This window comes from Pogona vitticeps, chromosome 1 (assembly GCF_051106095.1).
Source record: "Pogona vitticeps strain Pit_001003342236 chromosome 1, PviZW2.1, whole genome shotgun sequence".
Classification (NCBI taxonomy): domain Eukaryota; kingdom Metazoa; phylum Chordata; class Lepidosauria; order Squamata; family Agamidae; genus Pogona; species Pogona vitticeps.
In genome coordinates, this window is record NC_135783.1 from 240,346,060 (window position 1) to 240,358,817 (window position 12,758).

At 43.6% G+C, this 12,758-nt stretch overlaps 1 protein-coding gene across 24 annotated transcripts in view; it reads right to left on the reverse strand.

Annotated features, from left to right (window-relative positions):
* Positions 1-12,758, reverse strand: part of TNS1 (tensin 1) — a 404,124-nt gene that overhangs the window by 75,672 nt on the left and 315,694 nt on the right. The window lies entirely within an intron of this gene.

A 12,758-nucleotide genomic window follows, 5' to 3' on the forward strand; every position in this document is an offset into this window, starting at 1 on the left:
AGGAACAGTGAGACCCCACCAAAGGACTGCCAAGCATTAACACATCATGCCCCTCTTCCAGAGCTCTGCAGAGTAGAGGCGCCTGTGTGTCTCTTTTGAGCACAGCTCATGCCACACTCCAGTCTCGCAAGAACTGATCACTGTCAGGGAAGCTACTGGAGCAAAACAAAATTTAATGGCTGTTTGCTTTTTGCTGTCATCGGAATACAGGATGTTTTGCAGCAAATGCACCTGCATTGATCTGCGGATACATGAAAGATCTTTTGCAGATGAAAGGCGAGCTGGGCAACCACAAAAGGAAAGGGCCATCCGAGTCTTGAAAAGCGCAGTCAGCCCTGCATCGTTTCTGACCCATCAACCCAGTGGCAATCCTCAAGGAGCTTACTAAGCCTCCCATTTTTGCTGTATACCGGGAACTATAAAGATCAAGAGGGTGTTCAAGCACCAGGCAAGCCCCCAAAACAGCAAGACTATGTTTGGCTTAATGAATAACACCCCCCCCCTCTGTGTGTTCTTATATAACACCTTTCCTCCAATAACTCCAAGGTGTTGATATGGCATCTCTCCCCGCTCCCCGGTTTATTCTCATATCCACCTTAAGCGGCAGGGTAGAGCCCAAATCTCTCAGTGAGGTACATTGTTGAGCCAAGATAGGAACTTGGGTCTCCCAATCTGAGCCCCAAACTCTAATCACTAGACCACAGCAAGTCTTGACACAATTTAGTGTTTCACATGGAAGCAAAATCCTTCTGTTCAAGAACTTATAACTTGTTAATGCCACATAATAGGGAAGCCAGTACTCAGCCTCTAATCAATAGAGGACATGAGCCCTGCTGGCTTCAAGAACCCAAAAACCCCATGTGTGCCATGCCAAAGGACTATGGAAAGTCATACGGTATCTAACCTAATTCAGGAGATGAAGGAAGTGTAAGGGAAGGCTAACCATCAACTCCCTCCATTTCACAACATTTAGTTCATAGTACCATGTTTCCCTGAAAGTATGACAGGGTCTTATATTATTTTTTGCTCCAAAAATGCATTAGGGCTTGTTTTCAGGGAATTTTTTTTCAGGTACACATCATCTTCATCTGGTTGCTGCACAGTGGTGGCGGGCAGGATTTCACTTAACTGGGGCTTATTTTGGGTGATAGGGCTTATATTATGAGCATCCTGAAAAATCATACTAGGGCTTATTTTCAGGTTAGGTCTTATTTTCAGGAAAACAGAGTATCTCTCTAAAATAAAACTAACAACATTGGGATAATTTTTTTTTTTTAACTAAAGGTTTTTGCAACCATGTTTGGAGCGCAGGTACTTTCTGTTTCTGATTACAATTTGGTTACTGCTGCTTCATTTTCGCTAAGATTTTTCAGCCATGGGAAAAAAAAACAGCATTCCCTGCTGGTGTGATGGGGAGACAGCTTGAAGAGGACCAAAGGCATTTGTAACGTGGTAAATGGGGAAGTGCAGACAATGTCTGGCTTTTCTCCCTCTGATAGTCATTTTCAGCCATGACTGCCGTTCTTCCCCCTGCTCCCCTTGATTTCCATTCAGAGTCAAGTCTATACAACACAAGGAACACTGGCTTCATTCTGGACTACGAGTTCCAGAATCCTCAGCCAGCTTGGCCGCACTGGTTTCTCTCATTTTTGGAACTGTAGTCGAAAGAGAATATTTTCCAAACTCTGAGTAAAAGGTGAAAGCAAGACTTCAGTAGCAGTTTGTGTCATTTTAAATTCTTATGGTTGTATGAATTACCACTGGGAAACACCAGGTTTCCATCAGCTCATAAATTGCTTTTCCTTAGCATCTAAGGCTTCCAAGCTGCTCCATATGAGGATTTCAAGAACACATCAAGTTGAATTAAGATTTTTTAAATATATATATATATATAGTACCCAGAGATCTAACTCTAAAGAAAATAAAACAACTCTGTGGGGTGTTTTTTAACCCCAGTATAAGTTCCCATCCACATCTGTGAGATGGAACATTCTTTCTTACCCAGCATGTTTTCTACTTTTTTGAGGTCCCCTGGGAGGTTTCCTGCAGCTGCCTGCACTGCAATATAAAATGCTCTCATTTGGGGGGGGGGTGTGTGTGTGACTTCTTCTTGTCAAGGGGCCAAGGACTGATTCAGGGGCAGAAGATGGGCTAATGGAAGAGCGTGGAGTCTGAGAGCTCCTATCTGCAGACAGCAAGCACTTCCGAAACTACCTCACAGCCCTAACCAGTCAGAAGGGAACTAGCTACATTTTCTTTCCCACAGAGCTCCCGCTACGCAGCTATGAGTGTGCGCGTGTGTGTTTGTGGATGAACACCTATTCAGAAACTAGTCATATAATTGAAGGAAATGTCATTTGCTTGTTTGTTTTTCACACTGAACACATACCTATCCTTTTCAGCCAATACTTACATTACAAGACAATGCAATACTTACCATGCTAGAACATCCAAAAAGGACATAACTTGGCTTTAAAAAAAAAAAAAAGCATGTGGTATATATGTATGTTTCTTCACACCTAGCAACATACATGCACTATATATAAGCACTCCTATATATGCTCACAGTAGCTGTCACACTAAATATAAGTCTGTGTGCACAGAAAACCACCAAAACAATAAAACACGCCATACAAAGATTACAGTATCCAACTGGCACATGGATACAGCAGGTACATCTTAGTAGTTCGCAAGGTACACATTTTCTACAGCAGCAATTATTAAACAGCACTGCAGGCACAGTAGCACTCAAAATTGATTGAGAGTAACTTATATCTCAGTAGACACAGGAGAAACATATGCTAGGCCTTCCAGTATTTTCTCCCAAAAACATTTCTGATCTCTCTCCAGAAGCAACTCTGAACACAGCTTATTTGAACTGACCTTTCCCACAATGACTATTCGTAGGCCTAGTTGTGAGTCTGTAGACACGTCTCCTACTTTGCTTTAAAACGACAGGATAAAGCTCCAACATTCTTTCCCAAGGGTTGGGTAACCACACACAGAGAAACCTCAAATCATCCGGGCAATTTGTGAGGAAGCCTTCCCCCTTCTCTTGGAGGAATGTAAGTTCTTCAGAGCTTCAGCCACCTCCCTCAGCCAACCTCAGTCCCTGTTTGGTCCTCTGGCAATCGATGGATAAATATACGTAAATGGTGGCCTACACTATCTGAGTCTGTATAACCAAAATGTATCAGCATTACTGTTATGGGAAGTAAAGCACAGAGCAGGTGGCATACAGCACCAAAGCCTACCAAACAGGAAATAATAGCATACATCTTTTTTTAGTTTATGGGTCCAAAACATGTCCACTGAGGGCAGAAGAACCTTCTGGAAGTCAATTCTATTGCCAGGGTGAGAGATTATTTTTAAATTGAAAACACAGCCGGAAAACATCCCAGAACATATCCTGGACATCATTCTATTTGAAGGGTCCATGGTAACTTTAGCAGAGACCAAAGAAGACAGAGACTAATCCCCTCCCCAAATAACAACTTCAGAAGGTTATTCACCAAGCTAAGACACTCACCAAAGGCAGGATGATGGGAATACTTTAGGATGTCCAGGGTGTCTTGACTCTACAAAACTTAGATTTTCCTTATTTTCCAGCAACCTCTGGAAATTAAACTGTTCACATAAATACCAAGAGAAGGCAAGAAACGTTTCTCTAGATATGACAAATCAGGGAACAAGCTAGATGCAACAGAACAAATCTGTAATCAAGATCTCCTATTTAAAATAATAATAGCCACTGCTGGGAAATGTTTGTTTTTCGCTTAGAGGTGGCATTATGGTTTAGAAATTTTGTGCTACTGCTCTATATTCTCTCAATTAATATTTTTTTTCAACATCCTCTAAGTATCACAGGGCCATATAGGAGTTGTGGCACTCTGCCTGTCTTCATGTTTTAGGTCTTATAAAAATCCGTGTTGCTTTACAGTTCCTACAGGAAGCTTGCTAAGCCAGTGCTGAGGCCATTTGTCTCTGTCTCCCACTGGTGACAATAATAATTATAGCTGATGTAATAATCTGACTGCTACATTATTTACTCTAAGACTCACTGAAACTATACCACCAACAGTATTCTTTCCAGTAATGTCACAGGTGGCAGACGAGCATATACTGTAGCTCACTATTTGGTTCGCTTTTGGTGCAGTTTGGCTTGCCTTATTTTCCAGTGACCACATGTGTTTTAAGCAAGAGCGATTCATCCCTGCCCCTTTGTGAACTGTTCTGCTCCTTTCTGGCACATGCTAAGCCTGATCTGGTGTATTCGGAACACCCCTGATTATTCTGTTCTGCAATCTGTGTGATTCCTTAAATTGATCCCAAATTAGGCTGTGGGTGGTGTTCTCTTCGGTGACAACCCTATGACATATGTGGTGGTAGTGACAGGAGAATGGATGGTGGAGAAACCCTCTCCTTTATTTTCCTTTTCTCGCCATTTTTCTTAACATTCTTTTGCTACTGTTTCAGATACAAAAGAGTATTCATGATCGGCTGATGTACTACTGTTACGCTCTGCCACTTACTAAATTAAATTTTAAGAAGGGAAATCGGCAGGGTCCACGGAATGACAGCCACAACAAAAGGTGGGGGAAAGAGTAAGGAAGGGTGCATCAGTTATCAAAAGGGAGAGAAATTGGAACAATCTGAAGTGCTGTCTGGATCCTTCTCATGTAAGAAGAAACAACTCCCAAGTGAATGGAAGGACTGCTGAAGACTCTTTTTTTTTTTTTTTTTTTTTTGAACTACTGGATAGCTCAGTGGCTTAGATCTCTGGCTGCGGAGCCAGAGGTTGGGAGTTTGATTTCCCACAGTGTCTCCTTGAGAGAAGCTGGACACAATGATCCATAGGGTCTCTTCCAGCTCTCCAGTTCAAGGGTTGTTGTTGTTATACATAAATTGAACCGAAGATAAGAGCTTTTTAATTGCGACCTGGATCACTCTGACTTCCTCTGGCTAATCGCACCCTGTGTTACCAAGCTTCCGTATTTAAGGCCATAAAATATATGATATTCTTCTTACAGGCAATACTACTATCCTTGTCTTACTAAATGACATGGAAAGCAAAAAGCGAAGTAGATGAACCATTTCCATACTCCACATGGTGAACATAGCTACACTACACAGTTACGTAAGTTTGATACTACTTTATGGCTCCTCCTATGAAATCCTGAGACTTCCATTCTGGTGGGATATTTAGAGTTCTCTATCAGAACTCTATTATGCTCCTGTCAACTCCAGTGGGGATTATAGGTACATCACCAAACTGCACCTCTCAAGCTTCCTTAGGATGAGCCCTGATGACACACCTCAGTTGGTGTCAAATGGTTATCAACAGTCCAGCACAGATGAACTCAGTCTCTGGGGTCAGTCTCATTGCTAGTACCCTGCCATGGCAGACCTACGCCAACAGTGAGACAAACAGAAACTAAAAGGCCATACAACTATTGCTACAAATGAACCCCTCTTTGTACTCCCTTACCTTTTTAAAAGCAAATGTTCTCCTTCTTGTGTGAACGTGACCTGTCTCCCTTTCCTGTGCACACTTAGAGCACAATACTAGCTCATGCCAAGGACTATTGGCCATTCTCACCTCAACACCCCCAGCCAAATGAAACAAATCCTGTTGCAATGCCCAGCTCAATGGTAGTAACAGGTGCCTCCCTTGTCGATCTCCTCTGTTGTGGTAATGAGTGCCAGCAGGGCTGTTCAGTCAAGTGACATGCAAGGGAGGAGAGGAGGAAAAAACACCCATTTGTTTATTGACCCAGCTGCCAGAGCTGTCAAGAGGTATTTGATACTGCAGTGGTATGAAAAGAGGGGAAGAGGTGCCTGAAGCTATCTGTATTGATTCAGACAGCAAGAACAGGGATTGCTTATGCCAAGAGATAAGAAGCTATTTCGCCTCCAAATCTCTCCCACTCCTTGATCTAACTTTGGACATTTCGTAGCCTAGCTAGAGGAGTCGACGCCACACCCTGCCTTGGTACACCCAACATCTTTTCTCAAGGTGGATAATGTAATGTTTCGGCGTAGACAGAAATTAAGAGTAGTGGACTGGGACCTGGGAGCTCCAGATTTTAGTCCCCATTAAATTCACCAAGTGACCTTGGGCCAGTCATTCTCTTTCAGCTTGTCCCACCTCACAGGCTTGTTAGTGGCAATAAAGTTGGGAGGAGGAAGGTTATACGAACTGCCTTAAGCTCACTGCAGGAAAAAAAAGATGGCGTTTAAATGTAACAAATAAGGAATGAAGACAAACAGTATTTTTTTTTCTCTCCTACCTTTCCCCACATAGCTCGTATCCCAACCTCCTCAAAAAGCCCCATGACCCGCTAAACAAAAGATATAAAAAGAAGAAGCTACAAGGCAGACGATGCTGCCAACTGGGATCAAGGCCAGCTTTCTGGAAATGAGGGGAGTCAATTCCAAATATACTTTTGCAAGCCTGGGTGGCGTCAGTTGCACCCTGTGTAAAAATACTAATGAGACAGAATTATTCAGATGAGAGAGTAAATAATTCTGTTTACCCAAAGGGTATAAAATCTGATCTCTCTTGGATTAACCAGAGTTGGTGAGAGCCATTATATTCTCCCAAGAATTATCTTTGGGTCTTGCTTCTAATTAGCTAGTGGGTGGCAACTGGTTTTCAGTGTGAAAAACCAACCTTTTCCCTCCCCTACCTCTTTCTTCCTATTGACCCAGACAGTCCTGATTTGCACCCAGAAGCTATTTCTGCCTGTCACTCTTAACTAAAGCTTCAGCATCCCACCTCCCTTGTACTGTCCTGATATGGCAAGTCATAACACAAGGCAGACAGTGAAAGCATCTTGAATAGGCATGTTGCAAGGATTAACATGTACAAGTTCTATCAAGTTATTAAAAGGCTCCTATATATCTATTTTGCTTTCAAAAAAATTACTTCTCTCAAAACAGATGCCCCTAGGCAAACTTTGTGGTTTGCTTGCACTTAAGAGTAGCATTTGCTGATACCAATCCCCGCAGCAGCAAAGGTGCTCTGCAAGCAGGTAGCCTGGGACCCTGAAGACGTAGACGGATGCGGTACTTTCCACCGGGAGAGCCCTACGCCCTTGCTATGCAGACACTCCGTGCCATTTCACATTTTGCCTGCCATTTCATCACCTGCCTGGTTTATGAGGCTGGGGACACCCAAAAGCTGTATCCCGTCTCAATAGCTTAGTCCTAAGAGGGGAAGGTCTGTGCTTTGTCACACCCCTGAACCCAGATTCATCCAAAAAGAAAATAAAAACACAAACCCCTAGGAAGCTGAACTCACCACATAGGGAAGCCTCTTTGCAGCTGGCTTGCCTGGTTATTCTTCGGAACTGTTGAAGTGTCAGGCTGCGGCTCTTAAGAAGACCCGAGTGCAGGAGGGGCACGGTGCCTTTCCATCTGTGTGTCAGGCATAGGAACGAGGGTTCAGTTCCTTCCCTCCTCTCAGCTCGTAGGAAGCAAGCAGGGATAAAGCCCCTGCCCTGTAATTTCAGCCGGTCAGATCCTGAGGGGTTCACTTATCATTCCGCAGTTATGTGAATTCAGGATGACATCACAGGAGGAGGCTGAGGGGACCCGACCAGGAGCAAAGCTGGAGCTCCCAGTCACTCAGAGGCTCAACTTGTCAGAGACTGCCGGGGGGGGGGGGAGTGGGAAGAAAAGAGGTGGAGAAAGAGAGAGTAGAACACAAGGGAGTAGAAACTGAGCTGGAACAGGAGGGAGGGAGGGAGGGAGAGAGAAAAGAGACAGCTCTGCCCTAAGGGGAGGAGACGAGGGACTTGGCCAGATCATTCCTTTCCATTCCACACTCGCCAAAGGCTTTTCTTTTTCTTCCACAGGGACCCCACGCAACCACAGCAGCACTTTTCCAGCTGCTGCTCAGTGAAGACGTGGGAAGGGATGTGTCTGGGTTCCCCACCCCACCCCCACCCCCACCCCTTGAGCTTGGACAAAGTTAAGCCTTTGGGGGCACAATTGCCAGGATTTCCCTGCCAGCATGGCCATGCTAGCATGGGGATTCTGGGAGCTATTGTCCAGAATGATAACTTTCCCAAGGTTAATTTTTTTTAAAAGGTGGGTTCTGTGAAGGAGAAAACAACTAAATAACAGCACTGGGGGCGACTCAACATCTTTTCGTGAAACTAATGGGGTGATGGATTTAACTCGGTTTTTTAGAAGTAAAGATCAAAGCAAGAATAGTAATTGATTTTCCACATTTCCTGGCACTAACACTGCTGCACAGTTTTCACCCTCTTTTCTAAAATTCCCAGTGTATTCTATCCCGCTTCAGTTTCTGGACAGTCGAGGTGCCAGCCTTCTAGTACTATATGCCAACTTACATTTCAGAAGGCATGTTTTAATTCCACATCAGGCCTGCATATTTATGTGGGTTAAAAGGCAGGGAGCTTCTAATCCACCCTGCAGGACTCAGCAGCTCAATGGAGTTTAAAGCCTGTTTTTCAAAGACTGTCCAGAGGGTAGAAGCTTCAACTGTTCTGAGTGATACAGTCATCTGATGCTCCTGCAGTGTGAACAGCCAGCTGCAGGACAGTAAGATCTACACGTTCCAAAGGACCATTCCAGCCAAGCGTGCTCTGCGACTCAGACAGGTTTCATCTGAAGGGAATTTTGGAAGTGAAACAGAGCACCTTCGTTTTGTTGATATAATGGCGGGGGGGGGAATGTCTGCTCCCCTCCTGCCTCTTTCGAAAAATTGGGAGCCAGCACCAACCAATGTCAACACTGCCTTCCTGTGCTTTTATCCACTTGCGTTTCACAGCACTGTCAGTCAAAGTACAGGCCATCTGCAGTCTATACCTTCAAGGAGCCCGCCCTCTTCGCAAACGACAACAGCAGGATCAGTGCAAGCACACTGGGTCTGCAGAGTAGCTCAAAAACTTGTATTTGGCAGGGTCCCTTCCTGGACATTCTTCCTACTGTGTACTAGCACTGTTGCTCAGGGCGATGGGAAAGTCATTGAATGAGTAGAAGGCCTTCTTGAGAGCGGCTCTCAGGCTATGGACTACCTTCCAAGACCGCTCCACTTTTTCTCATTCTTTTGCCACCCAGCAAATCCCTTTTTATTCAGGCAGGCTTTTGGTGACTGGAAGAGGCTTTTAATGGAAGGGTGCTTTTTAAAAAAAAATCAGTATATTTTATAACTTCTTGTTTAACTCAACAGCATTGTAATATTATAATTTAACTCCTTGTGTTTTCATCTCTACTTTTTAATTTTTTGCTCTTCTTATGAGCTGATCTGAATTCCAGTTCTGGGAGAAAGTCAGGTGTTAAAAATGGAATAAGAAATAACACATACATTTTGGGATGGATGGTTGGGGAGACCTTCTGACACTGCTTCCAGCTGGTGTGATGCGCTGGGGCTTATTTAGATGGTCCTATGATTCAGGGAGAGGGCCCATACTAAGCAGATATGAAAACCACATGTGTAAATATATAGATCTTCTCCTTTCATGGTAGCCTTAGATAAACTCTACAGGTGGCTGACTGTTCCAGATGAGACCATTGCCTTTCTACAATGTGGCTCCTAAAGGACCACATTTCAGTTGAGCACTATCTTTCTTCACAACAAAGCCTCCTATATAGTGATAGGCTTCTTTGCCCTTAGCCCAGCACCCTGAAATTTCAGGCTGCAGGAGACGAGGGTGGGGGGCTGTCATTCATACCAACAGAACGGGGTGGGGGAGTGAAGAGGAAGAGATAGATTCATCTCACTTTCGTTGGTTATTGAAAGAAAAGGAAGCTGCTTCCCTCTCCATATAGGCCAGAAGGAAAGGGAAAGGCAAAGGGAGGGAGAGAGAAAACGCCAGGCCTCCTTGAGATGAAAAGACTTATGCTTGCTACTGATGGGAGTTTCATATGGGGTACTCAACAGCTATAGCAGTCTGGGCGGACCAAAGAAAAGACCTGCTCAGAATGGAAGGGATCCAAATACTCTCATTCTCTTTCCCTCAGCATTTCTTTTTGGTGGTTTGAAAGTGTATCGACTGTTGTTGTGGTCTTTCCACTCATGAGCTCATCAGCAGTCTTCCCCTGGCTTGCTTTTGCTTACTTGCTTACTTGCTTACTTGCTTACTTGCTTACTTGCTTACTTGCTTACTTGCTTACTTGCTTACTTACTTACCCATTAGTGCTGAAGCACTATTCTGGGTGGTTTACAGACAGTTAAAACAAACTACACAGAAGTAAATATATCATAAATAACAAAAAATTATTATCATTCCCTCACACAATCTCCATAGACATTTCCAAGCCTGGGATGATGCACAATGCTCATAATGGCTCATATTAGTTGGCTAGTGGTAACCGAAAAAATCCAACACATAGGCAACAGCCATCTACAAGTCTTAGTTCAGAAAAGTAACTTCTCCAAGGTTTTAATCCAAGAGCCTTGTGGTGCAGTGGTTAAACGGCTGTACTGCAGCCAAAACTCTGCTCACAACCTGGATTCAATCCCAGGTAGCCATCTGAAGTTTGACTCAGTCTTCCATCCTTCCAAGGTCAGTAAATTAAGAATCCAGCTCATGGGACGGAGGCAATGTGTAGCCTACATAATTAAATAGTAAACTGCAAGGAGAATGCTTTAAGCACCGTGGGGCAGTATATGAATAGAATGGTTTGCTTACACACACACACACACACCACACACACACACACACACACAAACACACGAAGAACAACAACATCATGTACCTAGGATTTTTACACTCTCCCTCATCTTCCTAGTAAAGACACCTCGACCATGCAAATAAAGAGGATCAAAAGAAGCCATAGAAAATCCAAGAACAGAAACAAAGACAATACACAGAAGGATTGAGAAGGATTGAAACTCCCGTCCTCCACCACCACCACCAGTTATGCTGGGACCTGCAAACTAACAACTGGAAAGGCACATGTTCCATACTCCCCCACATGTGGTTGCCAACCTATTTTGAGACAACTCTTTATCTCTGGTTAGCTGAAGTAGAAAAGAAATTGCACAATTTTTAAACGGGCTGTTGTTTGAAGAAGCATTAAAACAATACTATGTGCTGCCCTTCAGTCCAGATGCTGAAATGCAGCTCCTTTTAGCCCAAGCTCGCATAACCAGGATGAGGAATGATACAGTCCAACAACACTTGGAGCCACATATTACCTGCCCCTGAACTAAAACATTCCCTTAATACAGTAATTTCCTTGAGACTTATAGTCTGAACTGCACAGCTTATCACTCTTCTATCACTATGGAAACTCATATTCTAGCATACATGATGGTTACATAGCAGGCAGATTTTCCATCTTTCGCATATACTCGGAGTCACCATCTACTTTTATCAATTCTGCATTTTAGCAGAAACAGCTGTACTCCCAGAGTCACCTTCTTTAGCAAACCAAAGTAGTCAATCTGTCCCACTCTGCCTGGATGAGTGGGTTTACTCAGTAATGTCTACACAATGAAGCCAGACTTTCCCCACTAAAAAGGTTCCCCTTGACATTTAGTCCAGTTGTATCTGACTCTAGGGGACGGTGTTCCCCATCTCCAAACCATAGCGCCAGCATTTGTCTAGAGACAGTTTCCATGGTCATGTGGCCAGCGCAACTATTTATCTACTCGTATTTACATGCTTTCGAACTGCTAGGTTGGCAGGAGCTGGAACAAGCAAAAGGAGCTCACTCCGTCCAGTGGATTCGATCTGCTGGTCTTCCGACCTTGAAGCACAGAGAGACATTGGAATGTGTTTTTCTAAGTGCTATGAGAGTGTTTTTCTGAAGCGTGGTACAGCATGAAACTGATAAGGGTGCAAGGATGGAGAGACCCAGAGTGCACAGACCCAACAAATTCCTTCCTAATTGGAATGGAGATAAAACATCTGCATCTTCATGAGAATTATGGGTGGAACAGACAGTTACGCCTCTTTGAGTTGATTGGTTTACGGTCAAGAAGGAGGTCCAAGTAATGTAGAAAATGGACGATGGGTTATGTGGGAGAGGTTCAATTCCATGATGATGGGAGAAAAAAAAGAACTTGATGGTGTATGTGGCTTGAAGGAGAAAGAATGTAAGTAAAGAGAAAGAAGGAGGTGGAGCTAGCCCACCTTAGCCCAGCTTAGTAGTTTATTATTTTAATGGGGATTAGTTATTTTATTTAACTGTAATAATATTTGAATATGTTCTTGATGCTAAAGCTTGACCATAATAAACTGATTCTATGAAACTATTTTATTAATAAAAATTAATTATAAAAATTCTTACAAAAGGACTGGTTTCTTGAACAGTAGGGTCTTGCTAAATCCAGGGAGTGGAGAGGGCCACAAACTAGCTTTCTTTAAGAGGCCTACCTAATTGAGCTGTTGTGAGTTCTAAGGAATCACAAGGCCCATGTATCAGTACTTGCAAAGTACTGGGCAAAGTGTTCTTTTTAAGGTCAGACTTGTTCAAGGGGCTTACGCTACACACTGCTGAGGTCTTGGGGCTTGCCTCAGCACAAAGGTGGTAGGTAAGTGCCCTGTTGAACTTTCTGACCAAGTGCTAAGTACTCCTTAGGGAGGCTTGGGCACCACACTAAGTATTGAGTTTGAGCCTGCATTTCCAACCATACATTAATGAAGCTGTTTGGGAACATATTGGGACTAAATGAGTGGGCATGAGAAACACTCAGAAAATGAAAGGAGAGAAGAGTCCATGAAGGAAGGTAGACCAGAACACACTGGATCTCTTAAAGCCAGGCACAGGCTAAGCTA